The 25,155-nt window shown below is 45.7% G+C and overlaps 1 protein-coding gene across 1 annotated transcript in view; it reads left to right on the top strand.

Moving 5' to 3' along the window:
* The window catches only part of LOC119437749 (organic cation transporter protein), a 119,622-nt gene that overhangs the window by 25,088 nt on the left and 69,379 nt on the right, over nt 1-25,155 (top strand). The window lies entirely within an intron of this gene.

The following is a 25,155-nucleotide window of genomic DNA, read 5'->3' on the forward strand; positions in this document are numbered from 1 at the left end:
ACGCATGTCCCACAGGCAGCAGCCACTGCGTGTTAAGGTGATACAGTAGATCATTGCTACAGTAATCACTGGCCTTGTCATTTTGATGTGTTCATGAAACCGTGTCCACCGGTGTCGCCCGTGTGTTGGGCAAGTAGTACTTTCCGAGGATTTTATAAACAAATAAAGTGGCACGGTACCACGAGATTTAGATTTCCACAAATTGCCAGTCAAATTCTACCAATCATTCATTCTGCCGATGCTGCAGGAAAGAACACTGCACAAGGACAATACTGTACCGGGCGTGCTCTTTAACGTGCGTTAAAATGATTGCCTGACGCAACACTCATGCAGCCTGTCCACAAACCAGAGCCGAGGTTAAAGAATTTAAACAAAGCCAGCGGTAAAAATCGAAAGGCGTGATAGGAAAAGCGAGGTTTAAAGGGTCCTGGCTTTTCACTTCACCACTCGGAAGCGCCAATTAAAGAAGCGAAGGCGATCAACTAAAGCTAAATTCATTGAATTGCTGTTTTCCACGTGGTAAAATTGGTGAATGCGAATGTGCAGTGCGGAACTAACCCAAATTGACTTCTTTTTCCAATTAATAACGTAGAAACATGGGAATGTGGGCCTCGTGAGGGGCCGGCTATGCGAAAATGCCCCCCCCCCCCGCCAAAAAAAACCAAACTCAGGCATGAATAATCAAGCGAAAAACAATAAAGAGAAAAAATCGCCACGAACACGAGGCACAGTAACACATCTCACAAGCATACAAATAACACCGCTATACCGCCATTGTCACAGGCAGTAGAGTCCAGTACCTGGGAGAGAGAGAGTAAGCTCTTTATTGAAAAAGCAGAAGGATTCGCCAGCGTATTTTCGGCTACATGCGACTCTGCAGGGAATGGTACGATGGAGAAGAAAGACCGTCGTTCATCGCACAGGAAGTGGGGACTGCACACAAGTGCGTTATTGTATACACATATACCGGGTGTGTTTTTAATGTAATTAGAGTTATTTGCCTACTTCAGCTATTTTGAGCATGTCTATCTATCTATGCAACCTTCGGTTTGCAGATGACATTGTCCTATTCAGCAACAATGGAGACGAATTACAACAAATGATTAAGGACCTTAATCGAGAAAGTGCAAGAATTGGGTTGAAGATGAATATGCAGAAGACAAAGATAATGTTCAATAGCCTGGCAAGGGAACAAGAATTCAGGATCGCCAGTCAGCCTCTAGAGTATGTAAAGGAGTACATTTATCTAGGTCAACTACTCACAGGGGACCCTGATCACGAGAAAGAAATTTACAGAAGAATAAAATTGGGTTGGAGTGCATACGGCAGGCATTACCAAATCCTGACTTGGAGCTTACCACTGTCGTTGAAAAGAAAAGTTTACAATCATTGCATTCTACCGGTGCTAACATATGGGGCAGAAACTTGGAGGTTAGCAAAGAAGCTCGAGAACAAGTTAAGGACCGCACAAAGAGCAATGGAACGAAAAATCTTAGTACTAACGTTAAGAGACAGGAAGAGAGCGGTGTGGATCAGGGAACAAACGGGGATAGCCGATATTCTAGTTGACATTAAGCGGAAGAAATGGAGCTGGGCAGGCCATGTAATGCGTAGGATGAATAACCGGTGGACCATTAGGGTTACAGAATGGATACCAAGAGAAGGGAAGCGCAGTCGAGGTCGGCAAAAAACCAGATAGGATGATGAAGTTAGGAAATTTGCAGGCGCAAGTTGGAATACGCTAGCGCAAGAAAGGGGTAATTGGAGATCGCAGGGAGAGGCCTTCGTCCTGCAGTGGACATAAAATATAGGCTGATGATGATGATGATCTATCTATCTATGTATATATCTATCCATCTATATATCTACTCAGTTGCCCAAGTGCCATCCTCATCCATGTGACGATGGCATGGAAACTGAAGAGAACTGGGATGACGACAACGATGGCATGGGTCAATGGCATGAGAACGGAATGAGGAAAGGGGGATTACAGCGAATGTCCAACGACAGTGACATGACGAGGACTGTATCACGAAGCCTGTATGACGATGTTGGCGTGACGACGACGTCATAACGAAAACAGAATGACCAAGCTGGAATAAAGACGATGGGACGACCAAGACGGCATGGCGGTATTACTACGGAAGCATGATAACGACTGTCTGACGATGACGCAATGGCGACGATCGCATGACAACGGCGGATAGTCTCGACTAAATGACGAAACACGATTACGATAAAATGACGATGAAGAAATGACGCCGATTTATCGATGAAGGCATGACGACAACGGGAGGACGTTGCTGAAATGATGAAGATGGTAAAACGACCGTCTTACGACGACGCCATGAGGAGAGCCGGAGGACGAAGTTAAAATGACAACGATGGAATGACCGCGACGCCATCACGACGAAGGTAAGACAACGAATGTATGACAACGAACCAATGACGACGTTGGCATGAAACCTATATGAGAAAATTGGTGTGACAGCGAGTGCATGACGGCATTGACATGACGAGGACTGTATCGCGAAGCCTGTATGACGACCATGGCGAGGCGATGACGGCATAACGAAAGTCGGATGGTGAAGCACGAGTGGCGATGATAGAACGATCACGAAGACATGAGGATGGCCACGTGATCCAATGATGTGACAACGAATGCATGACGACTGTATTACAACGATGGCGCGATGATGAAGGCAGAATGTGAGTCGGATGACAAAGCTGGAATGACGACGATGAAATGACCACGACGGCATTTGCGACCACGAGCACATATCTAGTGGCCCAAGCTATTAGACAACTCGGATCACTGAGTCGGCGTAGATAGATAGATAGATAGATAGATAGATAGATAGATAGATAGATAGATAGATAGATAGATAGATAGATAGATAGATAGATAGATAGATAGATAGATAGATAGAATGTGTTTCTCAATTATGAGGTTAGCCACACATACGGCTTCGACGCAGAGAGCGACGCCATTGATGATATGGCCGTTGTCCGCCGTTCTCGCTTCCGTTCGATGTCTCGAGTTTGCTCGGCCGTGTGGTTTGCCCTCCATTGCGGATTGCGATTCTTTGAAATTAAACTGCTTCAAAATTAAATCTGTCCATCACGTACGTAAGAAAAAAATGGCTCATACCCCCGTAAACGCGGCCTCCCCATTACGACGACAGAAGAGACGTGAAATTCCACGCTGGAAGGATGAGCGGCAACACAGCCAGCTGTGGAACAAGACTACGACGACGAACGCGGGAGCATTGGCACGAGCGCGTGCATAGCACAAGCACGAGCGCAACCCGAGGGGCACCAACGAGCCAGATGCGGAGGAAGAGCACGACGCTCGAGTCAATGCTGATGATTATAGTTTTCTGTAGACAGGCGACAGACAGACGCTTTTTCGTTTCGCGTAGCAATATAAAGGTTCGCTTCAAAAATATGCAGACCTCACGCACTGTGGGAATCGATGTAAGGGAAGCTTTCTGTACTGTTTGCTTTCATTGACCGTATTTGGCGGTGATGTTGACGGCATACCACAGTCGTGATGTGATGTAAATTGTTACCTTGCCTACACCACTTGTTTTTGTCCACGTAGTACACAGAACACACAGAGATGTGTTATTCATTCACTAGTTCCTTCGCTGAAGAGAGCACAAATGCACAAGGCTTTCAGACGACGCATTTTCTTTCTCCCGTGTCGAGCGCAGAGGGGTAAGGTTATTCATTCATTCCTTGCCTCCTCTCTCTCTACTCCCTCTCTAACATTCTCTCTACCTCCTCCCTGGACTGTCGTTGCTGTAGCTCGTGAGCACGGAGGCAAGTTCGGCTGCTCCTGCAATGCTTTTGCGGGGGCTCACACCTAATTACGGATTCCAGATGGCATTGTGGTGTCCTCCAGGTTGCATCAGAGGGTGTTGAGGCCCCGCTCTACCGAAACGTCGTTGACGTCGCTATCTCGTCTCCCACACCCCTGCCGTGAGCTCTCATCCATCGCCTGAGGCGGCGTGCAAGGCACCAGCAGCAGCAGCAGTGTAAAAGTCGAAGAGGCAAAGAAAACTTTGCTGTAAGGTGAAGGTATCAGGGCCGCCATCTTGCGTGCAGTTTAGATTTTCCCATCCGGCGATGCCACTCAGTCATGTTTGGAAAAAGCGAAAAAAAATCTGCTCTTCTCCGTCGCAGCACACGCGGCCCGGCGCCGAATGTGACGCGCCAACGAGGAGCCCCTTCCGAGACAACAGCCACCGCCCTCCCTGAAAACGGTGGCTTCCGCGAAATGCCCGTCACGGAGAGGCGACTAATTCTTGCAAGGGCGCAGCGTCGAGCATTCCCGTGGGAAATACGTCAACGTTTGGTTCCCAAGATGTCACTCGTTGCCTTGTGTGCGGGGGCGATCAGACAACATTGGAGGCGGTGCCCGATGGGACAGAGTCACATCATGGGCGGGATATGGCGAACTGGTCGAGGATGGTCATTGGCTAAGAATAACTGAGGTGCATTCCCTCGTCGAGTGAAAGAGGGAAACGAAAGGGATAAAAAGCGGGACTTGAGTGTTCTGAGAGGCTCGCAGATTTAAACGCTAGAACATGCTAAGATGTTAGCATGTAGACGGCTCCAATATCATGGAGCCCTTGTAAAATACCACATGTAAATTTGTATATAAAACCGTTTTCTGATCTAACTGAACCTCTCCTTCTCCCGGTACCTGGCACGTCACCAGACATGGAACCTTCGGGGCCGAGCGACCCTCGCACTTCGCAACAACGCTGACTCTGACGGCTACAGAAGACAGAAGCCCCCCAAAATCCCATTCCTTAGAAACGTCATTCGGCACTTCCGCTGTAGCCCTGTCTGTCCCGACACATCGCAGACACCCCTGCTTATGGGAGACACCGCTTTCGCGTCTCGTTGTCTGCAAAAACATAGCACACAAGGCGAGCGTCGCTGCGTTGCTCTGTGTAGTCAGCATATCTTCCACGGCCACTTCTGCTGCCTGCATACAGTGCACTGTAGCATTAGACCTTCCTGTTAAGCCTCATTTCGCTGCAGAAGCTCATTTACAGTGCACGCACAGTGGAATTCTCCTGTAGAGCTAATTGCTTTTTGCATGTCGCCGCACGAATAAGGAACAATTTTTCCGAAAACGACTTGTACCCTGAATCGCAATATGGCACAATACATCTTTCCTGTCTCTTTTCTTCTTTTTGAACGTATCCTTAACAATTACGTCTCATTAACACGAGGGAGCTTTGAAAATAGCGCGTGGAACGGTAACCTATGAATGTAACGACTTCGGTTCTATCACGGCGGCCGCATTTCGATGGGGGCGAAATGCGAAAACACCCGTGTACTTAGATTTAGGTGCACGTTAAAGAACCCCAGGTGGTCCAAATTTCCGGTGTCCCCCACTACAGCGTGCCTCATAATCAAATCGTGGTTTTGGCCCGTAAAATTTTATAATTTAATTTAATTTTTTTCGTTTCTATAAATCTCTTCCTTGCTTTCCTTACTCGAATACTCAAACGTCTCTTGCGTAACTCGACAGCTCACCAGTCCCCATGCCGACCGCAGTGCCCTATTTCGACATAGTGGAGGGATCGCGCAAGGCGACACTTCCGGGCAAAGCCCCGCGCCCTTCACACTTCCCAGTTCTAGTCAAATAAAACGCCAACAGCGGAGCGCATAACTGAAGCTATAGGGCGCCATGTCCAGTCATCCCCACTGACAAGGGCGCACATCCAGTTTGACAGCACTTTTGGTAGCGAGCTCAATTGGTAAGGGCGCCGCACGCGCAATGCGAAGGCGTGGTATCGTGTCGCACCTGCGGTCAGCTGCTTTTTCATTCCACTTCTCTTTCTGTTTTTGCTGTCCTTCGTGTCATTGTTTGTCGGCTTATGCTTTATATATATATACTGATTAGTTTTACTAATTATTATTTTAATAAAATAATAGTTATAATCAAAGTTATTTATATTCATTAAGGAACTATATATTGTTGAGTGCTGACGATCACAATTTCTGCATTACTTGACCCCTTAAGCAATGCCCTTCTGTGCCCGTACGGTAATTTGAAATTTAAAAAAGCAATCAACAAAAAAGAAAAACAAAAACTTATCAGCGTCCCACTCGTTTTGCGTCCGTTCTTCATTCATCTCTCATTTCCCCGTCATTTGCAGTCACCCTCGACGTATTGTCACGTTGTGACGGTGAAAAATAGCCACAGTGAGTCGCAATGCTAACTCTTTACTGGGAAAAATCGTGCACAGCGAAACAAGTAACACTCAAGCACAGCGATGGCGGAGTGCCCAGGCGGCGTCCAATCCTGATGTGCGGGTCCGGCGCGTCGGCTATTTGTGTACATGACTCATCGTACATTCCAGCGTAGTCGCTGGTGTTCGCGGCGTTCTAGAGTGTAAAGGCGCGGATATAGTCTGGCGAGGCGTAAGCGCGCGCGCGCGCCCGCACCCGCTACCCTTTTCGTGGTGATCCCGCGGGCGCTGCAATGTTTGATCACGCGGGGACGCGTCCATTGCCTGCCTCAACTGCCTCCGTGTTTACAATGGATGTGTATGACGCCGGTGCGTCTCAGCAAACCTCTGTTTCGGGAGATATCGTAGACAGACTGGGTGGACGACACGAATCTTTGGCCGCCGTTTCAGAGAAGATGCAAAAGTGCTTTAGGAGCTGATTAGGCTATGTCCATACGACGCGAGCAGCGTATATGGTGCTTGCTCTAAAAGCGCGGAGAAACATGTATTTGAAACTATCCCAAACTTTCCGCTCATGAATTGAATCGGGATTATGGTGTTTTGGTCTTCGTTCATTCTCGCAAATATTTTGAAGCGGCGGCTTGTCACGTTTCTGACTCATTAAGGTTCCTCGGTGCGGTCACTATCTGATAATTTTCTGCCTACTCACTCGTGGGTGTGCTCAATTCCGTTAGATTTGTTCTTGCTGCGAACAAGGCTTGAAACGAAGCTGTTCTTCACATTGTAATACCTTGTAACAAATGCGTATTATGGCTAGTAACTCACTTACTCTTGTGAACCGTCACGATCGAAACATTCAGTTTGGACCATTCGTGCGCTATTGGTGTAGTACCTTCACTTATTGTGCATAAATAGTGCGCATGTATTCAAGTGTGCGCCCATTCACCTATTCTTAACACGTTGGCGAAAGACTAGGCGTGAGTTTCCGTGCTGGTTGGGGCAGATGTGTGTAGATACTGTGAGCGAAACCTACTACTTCCGTTAACATTGTTTAACGAAGGGTACTCACTCTTGCCGACGTACCGGGGATGAAGCCCTTTATATGAAGATTAGTGATACAAGGCTGACGGATGAGTAGATTTGTGTATCCTCGAGAAAAGCCGTGCATCTCGAAGTGCCGGAAACATGTACGGACAGTTGCAGCAGCGGTCCGCGAACTCGGCCCCACATATTCATTACATTCCTTAATATGCCAGTCACTATTTTGCAGCCAACTACTGCACACGTCTTCAGTCCACATGATTCAATCCAGCGTGACTGGAGCACAGTGCGTTAGTGAAAACTCAGTTGAATTTCCGACAGCTGATCGCAAAGAAGCAAGGTAAAAGCGGTAATGGTTTTGTATTCGTGCGAGGTCGCTGAAGAGACCTATGGCGCACCGCCGTAAGCGCCATCTCGTTTCTCTAGAACGAACGGCACGCGAAAAGGGTCAATAGTTCGACGCACTGGCGTAGCCAACGTAACCAGACGCGGCCAACGCGCTCCAACGTGCCCGACGTCGAGATAGATCTTCCTCCATCCGCGCGTTGGTCGCGCCGACTGCGCCGAGCCACAATGCATTGCGCGCTAAGAAAGGCGCCCACGCCGCTTCGCTAGAGGGGAGTGTCCAAAGCACGGGGGTCCAAAGCGCCGGCTCCGGCAAGGGCCTTTTAAGGCGGAAGCCTTTAATAGCTCACTGTGAAGGTCACCTGCCGTTAGCAGGAACTGCCACAGCTTTCCGGCCCCTGATTGGTCTCTTCTGTGTCGTGACGTCACTGTCGCTAGGCGCAGGTGTGCGGTTCCTGATTGGCTCGCGCACGTCACGTCACTCTCGTCTAGTGCGGGTACGGTGGCTAGAAGGGGGAGGTGGGAGCAACGCAGCCGTCGGAGAGCGCGGCGCGTGTTTCAGTGATTCATGATGCCGAGTGGTGGCGCGCGCGTCGACACTAAGATGCCTCCGCTGTAGTTTGGCCACAGAACACCCATTGGTTTGGCTGCTGCCAGAGCTAGTGAGTGCGCTCGGTTTGCATGGTTCTGTTCGGCTCTTTTAGCTCCACGGCTCATTTCTGTTTGCATTCACGCTGTGCAGTTGTGCCGCCTTGTGGTGACAATAGTTTTACACGTTGCCATGCCGTAAGAAGCCATGGTAAGTCGCATGAAAGGACAGACGCACTGTTTTGCGCCGGGCTGCACAACAGGCTGTTACTGCTAGAAAAGCAGAAGAAAAAAAAAAACATCCCTTTTCTCGGTGCCTGGTGACGATGAGGCACTTAAAGCATGGCAGCGGCTCGGGCCCCATGCATATAAGGCCTTAAACAGGACTTGGAAGATATGCGAGCTGCACTTCGAACCCCAGTTGAATCATCTACAGGGTGTCCCAACTATCATGCAACAAGATTTAAATATATCCTAATGCCCCGTAGCTGGACATAACCAAGGCAATGTTGTTTGCCGTCGCTTGTAGATACTCCGATTATTTTTTGCATTCCGCTTAATTCCATAATTAATCTTAATTTATCAACTTCTCGAATATTACAATTAGATGAAAAGGGTCAATGTAAAAATTGTAGAACAACTTAATAAACTACCGATACAACTTTCCTTTGCTCAATACGTGCTACATAAAAGTGTTTTTCCGAGCGTGAAAGAAGCCAGCGAATACACGCAAAGTGCCTCGAGCGGCCATGGAGTCGCGCGGGAATTTTGCGTGTGTTCGCGGGCTTCTTTCATGCTTGGAAAAACACTTTTATGTAGCACGTATTGAGCTACCGAAAGCTGTATCGGTAGTTTTTCAAGTTGCTCTGCAATTTTCACATTGACACTTTTAATCTAATTATAATATTTTAGAACTTGATTAATTAATGAAGACTAATTATATAATTAGGGGGAATCAAAAATAATCTGTGTATCTACAAGCGACGACAAACATTGCCTTGGTTCTGTACAGCTACGGGGCATTTGCATATTTTTAAATCTTGTTGCATCATAGTTGGGACGCCCTGTATATTGGATCATATAATCAAGTGCTGTCCGTCATCCTTTTGGGTATTCTTCATGGTCCCCACCGTTCTAGTTCATCGCATTGGCGACTAAATTAAAGTTGTTTACTTAACTCCTACGTGGAATGATTTCTAAAGCATCATATATTGGTATTAACCAATCTGACGAGCAGGATGCTGTGTGTCGCAGTAATATGACCTAAGGAGCCTAGAAATCGGTGCAGCTTTTTTTACCCGCACCACTAGCATAATCTTCTTCGCATTAGCTGAAATCATTCTTTTTTTCACTCCCGACGATTCGGGAAAGCACGTAGAACGCGTGCGACCGAGACGAGCGAAAAATATTTGTGCCGGCCGTGACGTGCCCGAATCTAATGCATTTTAACACTTAACCGCTCATCAGAGGATAGCTGCTATTCATTTAATGTCTCCTCTACTAACAAGGCACGATATGCATTAGCTTAACGCTAGTTATGTCAAATATGCGACCGCTAATTGCGAACAGAAACGCCCGCTTCGAAACCCGCGGCACCAACCGCCGTGCTTCCGCGCAGGGGAGCGATCTTGCTGTCGACTGCAGCGCCGCCGCTGCTGTCATGATTGCTTGCAACCACTGTGGAAGAATATTTAGGTGTTGACACTGCGCGCGAGCGAGCGTCCAGATTATGTTCGGCCGCGCGCGGGCGCACCGAGTAGCTCTGCTGCGAGCAGATAGAGGGCGCCGTGGCCAGCGGTCCCAGCTTAGCGACGCCGGCGGCTTGGCATTCCTCTGCCTCCGCTAAATTTTCGTTCGTAGTGGAGTGAGTAAATCTCAAAGCGCGAAAAAAATCGTTATTTCACATTAAAGTGATAAGTGTACCAGGCTTCGCTAACATGAAGGTTCCTTGTGCAGGGCGTGGATGACGTGAACACGGATCAATCGGGCAGCACTCAAAGCCCACTGAAGTTACCCTCGCGCGCGCAATTTGTTTCGTCCGGTCTAGCCGTTCATCCAAGCATAAAAAAATGAATGTGTTAGCCCACGTGCTACCCCTCGATCAGAAGAAAATAGTGACTGCACCAGAAAATGTATTTCATGCTTATCGCTGCTTCCATTCACACTCAGAAAACCGTTCAATCATCGTTGCGCGAATTCAATGTGGCCGCGATATAAATTAAGAAATGAAACGGCGCAAGCTTCCGATATGCAATGCACTAGAGCAAAGTGGCTGTTCATGGCTAGAACTTAAGATGAGAATGCACATCAGCTATGTAAAAACTCTTTCAAATGGGAATTTATCAGGCGGGACGAAGGCAGGCGTCTATCTTGAATTAGAGCATCACTACCACAGTTTACTGATGAAAATCTGAGCAAATGCCTTTTTTATTCCAATTCCACTTAACATAGACCGTGTATATTATTCATTTGGCTTTCGTCCATTGAGGACTGAGTGACTCTTGCAGGATCTAAAAAGGAAGAGGTAACTTTCTTGTTTCTTAAATTGCATATGAGAATGTGCCAATGTAAGCGTGTTTGACAATGCATGCTACAGCCTGTCCACAAATACACTTACACCCACCACACAATAATCCTATAGACCTTTTTTTTTGCATAGACACAATACGAAAAAACTTGTGCATGAAGCAGCTCGATAATTTTAATAGGTGATAACCATCCCAGAAGCTTGCGGTCTCATACACTCCCACAATGTAAAAATGTATAAAAACATGCAAGCGTGTAATATACACCGCACGGGCATTGTAAAAAAAATCCAGTAGCCAGGATGGAACAAATTTGAAAATCAGGCACACATCTGCACAGAAAACATCACTATTTTACAGGGTGCACAAATATTTCAAAATGTGCAAATGTCACGTAGCTGGACAGAACCATAGTAATGTTGTTGCCGTCCCTTGGAGATACTCGGTTATTTTTTACATTTCGCCTAACTAGATAATTAGTCGTATTTATTGATCAACTTCTCAATTATTATAATTAGATTAAAAGTGTCAATGAGAAAATTTTAGAGCAACATCAAAGACTCCCGATACAGCTTTGTATTGCTCAATACGCGCTACGTAGAAGTGTTTTTCCGAGCATGAAAGAAGCTCACGAATACACCCAAAGTGCCTCGAGCGGCCAGTCGCGCGGCAATATTGCTGTATTCGCGGGTTTCGTTCACGCTCGGAAAACACTTTTATGTATCACGTATTTAGCAACAGAAAGTTATACTGGGAGTTCTCCACGCTGCTGTACAATTCTCTTGTTCATACTTTTTATCCAATTATAGCATTAAAAGAGTTGATTATTCAATTATGAAAATAATTATGTAATTAAGCGGAATAAAAAAATAATCTGAGTATCTCCAAGCGACGGCAGACAACATTACCTTGGTTCTGTCCAGATACGTGACATTTACATATTTTCCAATCTTGGTACATGAAAGTAAACCACCCAGTATATATCTTTTACATGCAGCAAAATTTGCACAAACTACTGCGGCACACAGGAGGTTCTCTCTTCCGCAGCGGCTTTCGAGGTTTATTTGACCGTGTGAGGTTCTTTGGACAGTTTGGAAATAAGATGGGAATCCTTCTATCGAGCGCTCCGCGTAATATTGCCACGTGTCTAGCGCGGCGATGACGACGGCATAAGACACATCGGCACTTATGAAAAACATAGCAAGAAGAAGAAGCAGCAGTGACTAGCGCGCGCTATTTTAAAACCGTCCGTTCTTGTTACTGCCTCTGCCGACAAATGCGTTTCGTTTGTCCCTCGAGCTTTCGACGTCGTGACAATATGCCATCGATATCATATCCTCTGAAAAATGGCTGTGCAGACATGGTCGGTAGGCGCGTTAGAGTTCGGTCTGCCCTCAGATTTGCACGGCGCCACTGCTCTAGACGACCGCTGTCGGACGGCGCTTTGAATAAAGGCACACGCTCCGCACAAGTCAGGTATCCAGAATTACAGTTCGGAACGAAGCACTTTCTAGTCACTTCAAACGCCCCTCAGAAGGCCGCTGCCACCTTCGTCGAGGGCCCGTGGCGACAATACCCAAGCACAAGCTCATGAAAAGAACGCGAACAAAAATCGTGCTTCAAAACAGCGCCACCGCTCATGCAAGCAGGAAGACGAAGCAGCGGCAGCACGCGCCTTGCCGCCGAGGCTGGGACCGCATACCGCAGCGCCCTCTACGACGGCGCCGAACCAGCTGCAACTAGAGTGTACTAGAATATGGTCGAGTGGGACGAGCGGCTGGGGCGGCGCATGCTTTGCAGTGAGGCGCCCGACGTGGAAAAATACTGTGGCGGCGCTGCGATCGAACTGGATTGGGCCGCATCAAGGTCGCGCCGTTGGAAACTGCTGGCGGTACAGCTCGGCAGGGTCATCCGTGCTACTTCGCGCGCTGGTATTTGCGTTCATATCGCTCAAATGGTGTTTATAATTGCATATGACATGTATTTATGCCTTAAGAATAAATTCTTTTTTTCTGTTTTTTTATTTCATTTTATTTTTTAATGCCGCTTGGCAATTGCGCGTGCATTGCGGCCGCAGTGTCGGCTTTCATTCTACTATGTTATTGTACGGTTCCCTTTGGAGAACAAATATTGTTCGAGTTCTTCAAGCAGCATGTATCTCTCATACGTATTGTTGCGCCTATAGTTTTCCATCAGTAGGTCTCGAGAAAAGCAGACGAAGTAACATATGTAACGTTCTTGTTTGCCGCCTAATTAAAACAAGTAAAGCATATCTGCCCCATCCGGCGCCTGTACTCAGATTTACGGGAAGCATTGTTATAGATAAAAAGAAAGAGTAAACTGCAGCACTACATTTCATTCAAGTTTCCGCCTTCTTCGCGTAACAGAATGCGGAGTAATTGGTAAGGGGTCTTTTATTGCAGTCGGACCACGATCGAGCGCCGAAAATGGTTTTAGTTAGTCATTGTATATGCTAATATTTGGCCGTAAGCCGTACATGAATTTTTTTTTCCAGTCGATACTTCAAAAAAGAAAAAAAGAAGAGAAAGAAAGCCTGCGCGGTAGCCTAATTAGTGGCTATAAAGTGGATACGGCGTTGCGCTGCTAAACTGGAGCTGGCGGTTCAAACGAGGTCGAGGAATTCGATGGGAACGAAATGGAAAAAGACTCGTGCACTTCTATTTAGGTGCACGTTAAAGAACCCAGGTGGTGAAAACTAAACCGGGTGCCTTATAATGACATCGTAGTTTTGCCACGTAAAACCAAAGAATTGCTTTAAATTAAAAAAAAATGAGAAAAAAGTAAGTGGCTGCGTTCTTCGGCTTTTTTCTAGGGGTAAAATAAATAATTCTCCAGGCTGATTTCAGAGAAAAACGCTTATCGCGCTTATCCTATATTTCATACATAAATGTAATGCCGTTTCCAAATGTATAACGTACCGCTCAAGTTATTCGGTGCACTATCATAACGATCATAATGAAACAATTAAAGGAACGGCATGCCTCACATACACGTAGAGATGTGCAGATCTGTTGCGTTCGTTGAAGAAGATAAGTGTGGTACCACATGAAGCACCCAGTTTTAATGGGTTGCAAACATGATGAGACTGTCAAAAAAAAACGTTTTCCTTGTCTGAATCAAGTGAGCAGATTTACAGGCTGCCCCAAAACGGGGCGTTTATATTGAATGACAGCTAGGAACTTGTTAAGCAGGACTTATTAACACCCATGCGTTAATTATCTCAGAAACTGCGCCTCTGCGCAACAACCACGACTCTCCGGCAGCACTATCATCCGGAATAACAGTCCTCACTTCCATCGGTCCCTCACCTTTGCGATTTCAACAGTGCTGTTATGCGTTACATTCGAACGGAAACGACTATTCGGCGTCGTACAGTATATCAACAACACTTGCATGCAGGCACGCACGCACGCACGCACGCACGCACGCACACACACACACACACACACACACACACACACACACACACATATATATATATATATATATATATATATATATATATATATATATATATATATATACGGTGTTTTTGCCTGCTATGGTTATTATTTCTGCGAATGAGAGTTTTATGTGCAGTATTCCCTAATAAGTGTGTTACAGCAAACACGTGCGCTTGTTCCGGTCGGGAGTTCGGGCTTTTTCAATTCGTGCATTTAGACTATTTGCAATTTTTTCCTTGCATATATATCGTAAACATATATGTCTATGTACCCTTCGATTCAATTATCTAGAAATACATTGGTCATTCTTCGCGCCACGCAGTTATTAAACCTAGTTTATTTCACTCTAATGCTGTTTTCTTCGATGAATTTCCCTGATAAACATCCACCAACAAGGAGCGTGCGTAAAATGACACGATATCAAAAATAAAATTACGTAGTTTCATGTTGCAGAGATACCAGTTATTTTTAGAAGACAGTGGTAACATCAGCAGTTCACCTGGCTAAAACTACATTTGGTACCGGCCGTCAAGAGTCATGGGCTCACCAAAGCAACTAAACATAAAAAAATGTACTGCACAGACGTTCTGCGAGAAAAACTGGGCGTCCACGTAGCGAACGCGCGCTCGCTAGCAGACGACGCGCTTGACAACGACAGCAAAATTGAAGACGTCGCGCTGTGTAATCCATGCCTCAAATATATATGTTTGGCAAAATGGTGTAAGCATAAATTTGCAGTTGAAATAAAGCACTATTTTAAGAGCTACTATGCGCAATCGGCCTCGGCGCCCGCAGCGAAAGTACGTTGAATATGCCGCGGAGCGCGTTTCCGCCCCAATCCAGTTCGCTCGCAGCGCCCTCGCATAATTTTTCCACACGCGGCGCTTCAGCGGGAGAGCGCCGTTCGGCCCACTCGACCATTGTCTAGTACACTCTACTGCAACTAGAGTGACCTAGAATATGGGAGAGTGTCCAAAGCGCCGGCTCCGGCGAGGGCCTTTTTCTGTGAACTGCCGCGCCGCGCCGCTGCTGCTCCGGACCCGTGGGCTTTTCGCGCTCGCGAAGCGCGCGGGAAGCGAGGGTCGTCTGCTACGCGCTGTAGTTTTTTGCGTTCAATTTCCATGCAAAGCACTCAAAGTCTATTTAACTTGAACAGTGTGGTGCTGCATGGATATTACCTATCTTTGAGCGTTTCTTTGTGCTTGGGCAGCAAGATAATGCAAAAACTAACGTATCAAACTCATCAGCGCGGCCTAGCTCCGGTGCTAGAGTTCGGGAACGGTATTACGGTAACTGAGCGTGCGTAGAAACGCGCTAAATGAGCCCGCACAAGGAAAGAACGTAAATAAAGAAACGTTATTCGCATGGGTACGCGGGCAATAGCACTTTGCTTGCAAGAATAAGAGTAACGAAAAAAGTAAATTACTCGCGCAGTCAAGTGAAAAACTTACCTGCGTGCAGTGACCGCTTCGCTCACCATTACACGCTTTTCGCTCACAGTCAGTAGTGGTTTACAGCTATATGCATATGTATTTATTCGAATATGTTTTAGCCACGACAATATTTTATTATGAACATAGCAGAGTGAGAAGGTGTAAGGGAAGCAAGAGAAAGAGCAAAGACGGTCCTAACGCCGCAATATTGTTGGCTTATTTCGGTTCAGAGATTGCGTACACGAACAATTCTTGCTGTACGCTATCTCTTCAATACAAACTTCGCGCATGATGTATCTTAAGGTTCACCGTGAGCGAAGCTTTTTTCAAATTCAGACATTCCAAAGAATTCGATGCAGCAACTATAGCTAAACAAATATATTTTTTCTACATTGAAATGAATAGATAGCTACTACTGGCGTAGCCATTTACTAATTTCTTATGTAAAAGTTATTACTGGAATAGCCTTGTTTTAATAATCCGTGAATCCTCTCTGAAATTGCCAACATGTAACTTATCATTATACCATACTTATTGCGTAAGGTGTGCTTTTTTACGTAAACTAACAAGCATTCATGGCGCGTGACGATGTTTGTGCTTGCAATTATATTGAGGGGAAAATCGTCATGAAAATTGCTGTCTGATGCACTACAAATTTCACAATGGATCTACATATCCCTAAAATAGTTACCTTTAATAACAGCAAAAAAAAATGAAAAGTTTAGGTTCTGGTGATTTGTTGCCTCTTTCATTACGTAACTACAAGTACGTAGTTATTGATCAGTAAGTATATTTGCTGTGTACGAACCAGCGAGCATACGCAATAAATATTCCTAAAGTTACTTTCATGTCAAAATTCACTTAGTGTTTGCGCTCTTGCAACACAAGAAGGCGAAAGACGAGTTGCACATACGTAATCCGTCATGTTCGTTTTCTGACGCGTCGCTTGCTTATAATTATAATGAGGCATACGTATACCATGTTGCACTGTTAGCGTTTCATTTATTTTGGCTTGTCTTGTTTTTTCCCGCGTATATTTCTCGCGTACCCTTTACCTATACACGCCGTGCTATAGCTTAGTGGCTTTGGTAGGTTGTACTGCTAAGCTCGAGGACGGGGGTTCGATTCCCGGCCACGGCGGCTTACATTTCGATGGAGGCGAAATGCACAAAACACCCGTGTACATAGATTTAGGTGCACGTTAAAGAACCCCAGGTGATCTCAATTAACAGAGCCCTCCACTGCGGCGTCTCTCATTGCCATATTGTGATTTTTGGGTGTAAAACCCCAGAAATTATCATTACTATTATTACCCTTTACCTGTGCTCTCCATTCTTCATGATATATGGGTAAGTTCGACACGTTGAGATCGAGATTGGCATTCAACACGTTTTTATCGTCACACCCACAGCATCAGAGGGATTTCTGGTCGTCGTCATATGACCACACGTCATAAGTTGTTATCGTTAATCGTGACGTGAGTGCAAGTATGTGAAGTTACTAATGCCATGACCCATCAGCCATATCAGTCACACATTTGTGCCTTTCCACACTATACTTCGGTATACCAAGTGAACGAGCCGCGAGAGTTACGCGGTTTCTATTTATGTTTGGTACCGCGGCATCGGCCAACAGACACATTCCGCTTCCCAAGAGCGCAGTTAAGGATTTCGCCTTAATAAAGAAACACCAGAGCGCTGGATGCAGTCTTGTAAAGCAAATCGAATGCATGAAATTAAAGAAAGGAAACGGTTATAAGGTGCAAAAGCGTTAGCATTAGTTAGCCATATCTGCTGCGTTCTCTTGCTTATTATCGCGGTCTCCAGCTTATTTTCTTCTGCAGCACGTTCAAGTTGCTCCTTCCACGCATAACTAAATGAAGTAAGCGCGCGCAATGCGTTACTCAAACAGCCGCGTAAGCGCGGACCAAGCGAGCTAGAAGGAAATAGACAAAATACCTGTATTCACTGCCGGCAAACGCCTTCTCTGTGTGGCGAGTCACTGCGGTATTACCTTGCGGTGACGTGGTGCTTAACATATGCCAAATTATCGCGATGTTGGCTAATAGCAACCAAAATATCAGGCTCGTAGCAGACGCCCGCCGCCTTGGCGCGGCTTCCGCAGCGGAGAAAGCCCACGGGTCCGGTACAGCAGCGCCGCGGCGCGGGAGTTCACACAAAAAGGCCCTCGCTCCTCCCATGCATTCGCGCGGCGCTTTGGACACTCTCCCATATTCTAGGTCACTCTACTGCAACCAAGCCGAACATAATCTGGACGCGAGCGAGCGGCGCTTCCGCGCGCGTTGGGGGGAGAGTGTCAGCACCTCTCCTTATTCTTACACCGTGCTTGCAACACTCCGCCGCCGCCGTTGCTCTCACCTCCCCCTTCTACACACCGTAGTGCGGGTGTCGGGGTGGGTCCGCGCCGCGCGAGTCTGTCATTTCTTCGTCGTTGCTACAGTTGTCATAGCAACGGCGCCTGCTTGCCTATCCGTTTTGTCGCCTGCTCCACTCATGCTCTGTCGCCTGTAGCGCGCATAGCTGGCATAGCACCGCTTGGAAGACGCGTCTCCTCCTGATCCACAAATGGCGCTTCAACAGTTCCAGGCGGCCACAAACTACTTTAACAGACACTCTAACAGGCAATGGTGTCACAGTTTAGTCTCGACAAAGTGTCTTCCAATTTTTTTCTGGGAACTGCCGCGCAGCGCTGCTGCTGCTCCGGACCCGTGGGCTTTTCGCACTCGCGAAGCGCGCGGAGAGCGAGGGTCGTCTGCTACGCGCTGTAGTTTTTTTGCGTTCAGTTTCCACGCAAAGCGCTTAAAGTCTATTTAACTTCAACAGTGGGGGCTGCATGGGGCTTATCCATCTTTGAGCGTTGTCTTTGTGCTTGGGCTGCAAAAGAATATAAAATCTAACGGTGCAAACTCATCAGTGCTGCCTAGCTCCGGTGCAAGAGTTCGGGAACGGTAATGGGGTAACTGTGCGTGCGTAGAAGCGCGCTAATTGAGCTCGCGGAAGGAAAGCACGTAAAAAACGGCATTCGCAAGGGTAGGAGGGCAATAGCACCATGCTTTCAAGAATAAGAGTAACGAAAAAGTAAATTACTCTCGCAGTCAAGTGAAATAGGTGCGTGCAGTAACCGCTTCGCTCACGACTACGCGCTTTTCACTCACGGTCAGTAGTGGTTTACAGCCATATGCATAGTATATTATTCTACATTTTTTAGCATCCGCAATACTTTATTATGAGCACAGCACAGTGAGAAGGTGTAAGGGTAACAAGAGAAAGAGCAGAGACGGCCCTAACGCCGCAATATTGTTCAATTCTTGCCTGCACGCTATCTTTTCAATACAAACTTCGCACACGATGTACCTTAAGGCTTACCGCGAGCGAAGCTTGTTTCAAATTCAGACATTCGAAAGAAAAGCCATTAATTCCAGCCAATAGGTAAACAAACATAACAAATAGGTGAACAAATATATCCTCATTCTACATTGACAAAAAATAAATAGCTATACTACTGGCCTAGCCATTTACTCATTTGTTATGTAAAAGTTATCACTGCAATAGCCTTGTTTTAATAATCCGTGAATCCTCTCTGAAATTACCAACATTTAACTTCTCGTGATATCATAGTTATTGCCTAACGTGTGATTTTTTCCGCAAACTAACAAGCATTCATGGCGCGTGCCGATGTTTGTGCTTGCATTATATAGAGTGGAAAATCGTCTTGAAAGTTACTGTCTCTCATGTACTACAAATATCGCAGTTGATTCTACATATCCCTAAAATCGTTACCTTCAATAACAGTAAAACATCAAAAGTTTATGTTCTGGTGATTAGCTGCCTGTTTCATTACATAACTACAAGTACGTAACTATTTATCAGTAAGTATACTTGCTCTGTACGAACCAGCGAGCATACGCAGTAAATATTCCTAAAGTTTCTTTCATGCAGGCGCGGATCCAGGGGGGATGTCCGGATGTCCTGACCCCCCCCCCCCCTCAGATGCATCGCCCCTCGCTGACAGGGTGATGACCCTGTCACAAAAAAATGTGGCTAGCAGCATTCTTCAAAAGTATTTTTTTTTTGCGAGTACCAGTGGTAGCAGCCATGTAGAAGTAAAGCTAGCTCGCTCACAGTCTTAGCTGTTTTCTGTAGGGGAGTGGTGTCGCGAAGTTTCCGTAGTTATTTTTTCTCATGAACACCTTGGACCTCCTGACGCCGGCCGTGCCTTACTCGTCCTGTCGGCGGCGGTGAGCGAACGAGGGGATGTCCCTGTTGTGAAGCACGCCGATGTCCGCGCGAGCGCTTTCGCTGCGTGATTAACTTAGATCCCCCTCGGGGTGTCATCGGTTGCCTGTTACCGTTACGTGGAAAATACAGGGGTGCGGCGTAGCGCGTTCACGCCGGAGAGAAGAAAGCTGACAAAGCGGAGAGGCGTCGACAGCAGCTATGTGAATACAGGCAACGCGAACACAGACACCGAAAACGGGACCGTGCAAAAGCGGAGAACTTGTGCTCCGCAGGACCATGACTCCGAGGAAGAACGTCACTGTCTGCAGTCACTCACGCCAGAGAAACATCAGGTGACGATGATGATCATGATGATTTAATAGCATCCGCTCTGAAACGGGGCGCCGGCCGGTGGTGGCACCGAGCAGAGGTCATGCGCTGTGTGTTCCCTTTAACAGTGGACCGCTCTGTACACTCACCCTTGCAGCGTCGGCGTGGAGTGCACACGCGCCAAGTGTGATGGCCTGTACACGGTCGAGCCGCCCAGCGCCGCAAGCCGCACCGCACGCGGGCGGTTCAGTGGCGGCGGGCGGTTGGAGCAACGGGGCACAAAATTCGATTCACGCTGGGACCGCTCGAGCGGTGCCGTACGCATGCGCCCTCTGGCTGGCAAAACATATAACCAGCGACTGGCAACATGCAACAGCGCGGTCGCAGCGTTTGTCTGCTGGCGACGAGCAAAAGTTTGGCCCTAGCCAGGATTTTTATCACGTTTGTTTTCTTATTAGTTAATTTTCTGATTAGTTAGCTCGAGCGGTTCGCATGTGCCGGCATCCACACTCCGATTTGGGGACGCGACGTCTGTTGAGAGCTGGCAACCGAGAGGCGGGGCATAGATGTTCCAAGTCGGCAACTATCGTCAACAGCAGACGACACTGGCAAATTTTTGTCGACGTGGGTTCAAGCTTCCGTGTCACGGCGAAAACGCGACTCTTGCACTGTCACATTCTGTTCTGCGACTGCATGTGTTGCGTTGGCGCGGTGACCCACCTTTCGAACACTGTGCAGTGATCTTACCTGCGCTTTTTTTTCGTTTTCTTTTTTTTTAATTCATTGCTACCGCATAATGTTGTAACAACATACATCGCTATGTCGGTTGCGTGCGGCGCGATGGCGCATTTTTTGTAGATGTGCTAGCGGAAGCTTGCAAGACCGCGCGTGCATGTGAACACACTCGTTTTTAGCCAATGAACTAGGGATTTGTCGCAGCAACATCGTAGCACGTACGCTGAAGCGCCGCAGCGTTATACAGGTTGTTCATTTTTAATATTTAGAGATTTTTTAGAAATTGTCTGTGGCAGGTAGCATAATTCTTATCATTGAGCTGGGTTATTCGATGAGGCGGACATTAGTAACACGAGAAATCGAAACCCAGATTGAGCTAATTAACAAAAATTGACTAATGAACTTCTTAGTTAATTACTTTATGACACATATTGCAATTTATGAATTGGAGCCGGTGAGCTTCTCAGGCGTATCCACTTAGGACGAATTTCCAGAATGACGCCAGTTTGGAGATATGCGCCATGAAACTCAGCGTAAAAATGCATCGTTGTTCTGCTGAATGACGCTCTTTCCTGTCCTGACTTTTTTCCGTCCTTGGTTGCGTATAAACACTACGGAATAAGATGAACCAACTAGCCCAGCAACAAGTCCTGATACGTTGTTCCACTTATTTTTTACCAAAATGCTGTTTTATACATTGAAGCACGAAAGTAACTGGAACGCCAATGTATTTCGTCCCACACTTTGGGAAATAGTATCTCGAAAATGAGACTTCAATAAGCACCACTATGGCTTGGGTGCCTCCTTGTGCATTGTACAAGGAGTAAAGGTGGGCAAATGTAAATTTTTTCAAATACGAATTGAATAAAATATTATGTATCAAATATTCAATAGTCATACGATGGCACATGTACCTTTATTTCCATATAATTAAATTAGGTACCACACCTTAACTCGTGCAAGAAGAGAGCTAAATATTGGGGACAAAGGATAAGTTTTTAATTAAATGCAGGACTACTAATCGTTACGTGAAAAAAAATTGACACAAATAGTCTATCAACAATTTTAGAGCCTGGCTGCAAAGAAGCTTTCCAAGAAAGAATGGCTGCTGAATGGCCAGCTTTCAAAAACGTGTAATATATTGTTCTCAAGAAAACATCAAAGTTGCAGAAAAAAAAGAAAAGCTGATGAAGGACCTACGTGTTGTAGACATATGTAAAACTATTCGTTGCAAGGAAAACAGCACAGACTTGTAGCATAAAAGATCAGTCTGCTAGATCAAGATATGTGTGGTCACCTTTCGTGCAAAAAAAAAACGCTTATGGGAAACTTTTGTTGCCAATATGACAGAAAGATACTTTCGTCAACGTGCTTGCCTTTGGGAGGCTACATACACTTGTTCACATGCAAGTACCTGCCACATATTCATTGTTAAAGAAGTTCAATTAATATAATGACATGAGAGCCTCCTCTGATCAGGAAAAACTAAGAGTTGTGTGGTCATATATAGATAACATTTAGAATGTCAAGGTACCCTTTCCCACATTATGCAAGTACTCATAAAAGACAAGACTGCAAGAAACAGCATAAAACTAATGCAAAATCTATAACTGATTATGTATATGAGATTTCCATTTCATGTGGCAAAGTATTTCACAGGGCAGATAGGATGTGACATCTGTGATTCATAGATACGTCATTGTATCGGGGCACAAGTATTGTACAACTGATAATTTTCGGAATAAAGGAATAACAAGCATTGATTCCCAGTATGTCACTATGCCACTTGTATCTTAAGAAGGACTATCATTTATACGTCAAGCTTGCACCATCATGTTTCTCTGACCATACATGTGTACCCCATCTGTAATGAACCGTTGCTTTAAGTTATGACCACTGTCATGTCATTCCTGTACATTAATTGTGGTTTTGCACAATACACCTAGAAAACTTTTGAGCGGCATTGCAGTACTTTTTATTGTATTGGCACACCCGCTTTCTGTCACAACACCCACTTTGAGTCCATTATAAATGCTGCAGTCAAGCAAAATAGAGTTTCAGACTACGGTACCTAAACTGCCTTCATTCCAGAAAACCCCAACCAAGGTTTAGGTTCTTGAGGGCACAAGTTACTTCCATCCTTTGATCTAAGGCTGTTTTCTGCATGCAATGAATTTTAGGATTTCTGCTGTGCAAATCAATGTTAACCTGATAAAAGGGCTGGCGAGCCGTAACTTGCATTTGTGATACTAGTTACTACTGGGGCCAGATTAACCTATGGGCTACGGGGGCTGCAGCTCCAGGCCAGGGGGCCCTGTGAGAAAAATGTTTCCTTGAATTGAACTTTATTTCTTACGTACAGTACAGAATAATACATAATGTGAACAAATACATTGGGATCCCTAGCTCGAGGCTAGTTGCGATCCATAAGAAAACTATGTAGAGGAAGCAAAACAATTAATTTAGCACAGACACATGAACTTAAACTCAGCAATAATATGCACTTTACATTAGAAGAATTAGAGAATACAATAGAAAGAATCTTCGAAATGCAAACGGTATCATTGAACATCTACAAGTAAAGGAAAATGCACCAGAAAAAATAAAAAGGAAGCGGTGAATGTATTAATAAACATACAAAAGAAGATCACGAAAATGCAGTTTTAATTATCTCTGAAAATTAGCTGCATTTCTAACTTCTCTGGGCTGAACGTTCCTCTCGACTACTCCAACACTTCAAGTACTCTGTTTACCACACACCTTACAGGCCTTTGGAACCAGAATATTTTGTTTTAGTGCACTGCGTGTACAGCGTCCTGATTCGGTAAAGTTGGTAGTAGAGAGTGGGTAGTCAGTAACGATGTTATTATTAACCATTACAAGAGTTTAAAATTTAGTAATGAAGTAAATGGTAAAATGTGTACGCGTTGAAAGAGCGGTGTTGTGTTAGCATTGTAATGTGAAAAGTCATAAAGCGGACAGCCCTCTTTTGAAGTTTTATAATTGGCTCAATGTATGAATGGCCCCGAGATGTAACACAGTACCACAGATGGCTATGGAACAAGCTGGAATAAATTTCTCGAAGGGTTTCTGTATCAAAACAATTTCGGCACTTGAGCAGAATATAACAAGCCTTGCTGAGATTTTTGCAAAGCTTGTCAATGTGAGGTTTACGTAGAAACGACTCATCTAATTTGTACATCCCCTTGATGGGCCCCTCAGAAATTTAAGAGGACCGTTCGCCAGGGTCCTGTGGAAAATTTCAGTTATACTATAAAAGTTGTAAAGTGTCTTCCAACGAGTATTCCACCACAAGCATTCTTTAAAACGGTATAGTAGCAGCCGAAATAGAAGCAAAGAATCCGTAGTACAAGAAGGTGACCTGCTCTTCGTGTGCAGAGGCATTGTTTCTTTGCCCGACCAGCAACGCAAAGGACATTTCTCTCTTGCCTACTCCCATATAAGAAACCAGGGTTCACCTCCTACTCAATTTTTTTTGCAAAACACCTGATGCACCTTTCTTCAATTTTGTTTATTTAGATGATGACAATGGCATAATACATCCATGTTATATTGAGAAGTCGAACTTCAATGAGTTTGTTGACATGATGGCAGATAATTAATGTACGGAAATGGATCGTTGCGAAGGAGCATGAAGCTAAATATTGTTCCCTCGTCAATTCCACGCCTTACGTCTGTCATGTTGCCTAGGTTTCTGTTGTCCTTTGGCGAGACTACATGGTGACGTTCACAAAAGATTCACAGATGTTAGGCCCTACTCGCATGCCCATCTTGTACTATGAATTACTGTGGCGGTTAGCACTGGTAACATTAGTAGCCACCCTAACCGTGATTACGCAGCAACATGGCACCACCTATGCAGCCCAGACCACCCACTTCAATCCAATCCCAATTTGCACTTTTACTAGCTGTACGCCCTGACAGCAAGAAATAAATGGTAAAATCCATCACTGCCTAGTCTCATCTCACACTGAGGACAAAGCATTAGATATTTTTGATGTTCTTATTGAGATCAGCTGTTTGTTTTGACACTGCTAGGACTACACAGGCAGTAAAAGTGGTTCGATTTATATTTAGCAGATGGCACCACAGCAGTAGCGATGGTGATGCATTGACGATGCAGAACGCTACGAAGGTTTCATTGTTCACTGCATCATTAATTTCCTACTCAGCTCTAGTATGGTACGTGATGACAGTGGTGAGCAAACGCCAAATATGCG

The sequence above is a fragment of the Dermacentor silvarum genome, chromosome 1, assembly GCF_013339745.2.
Source record: "Dermacentor silvarum isolate Dsil-2018 chromosome 1, BIME_Dsil_1.4, whole genome shotgun sequence".
NCBI lineage: Eukaryota > Metazoa > Arthropoda > Arachnida > Ixodida > Ixodidae > Dermacentor > Dermacentor silvarum.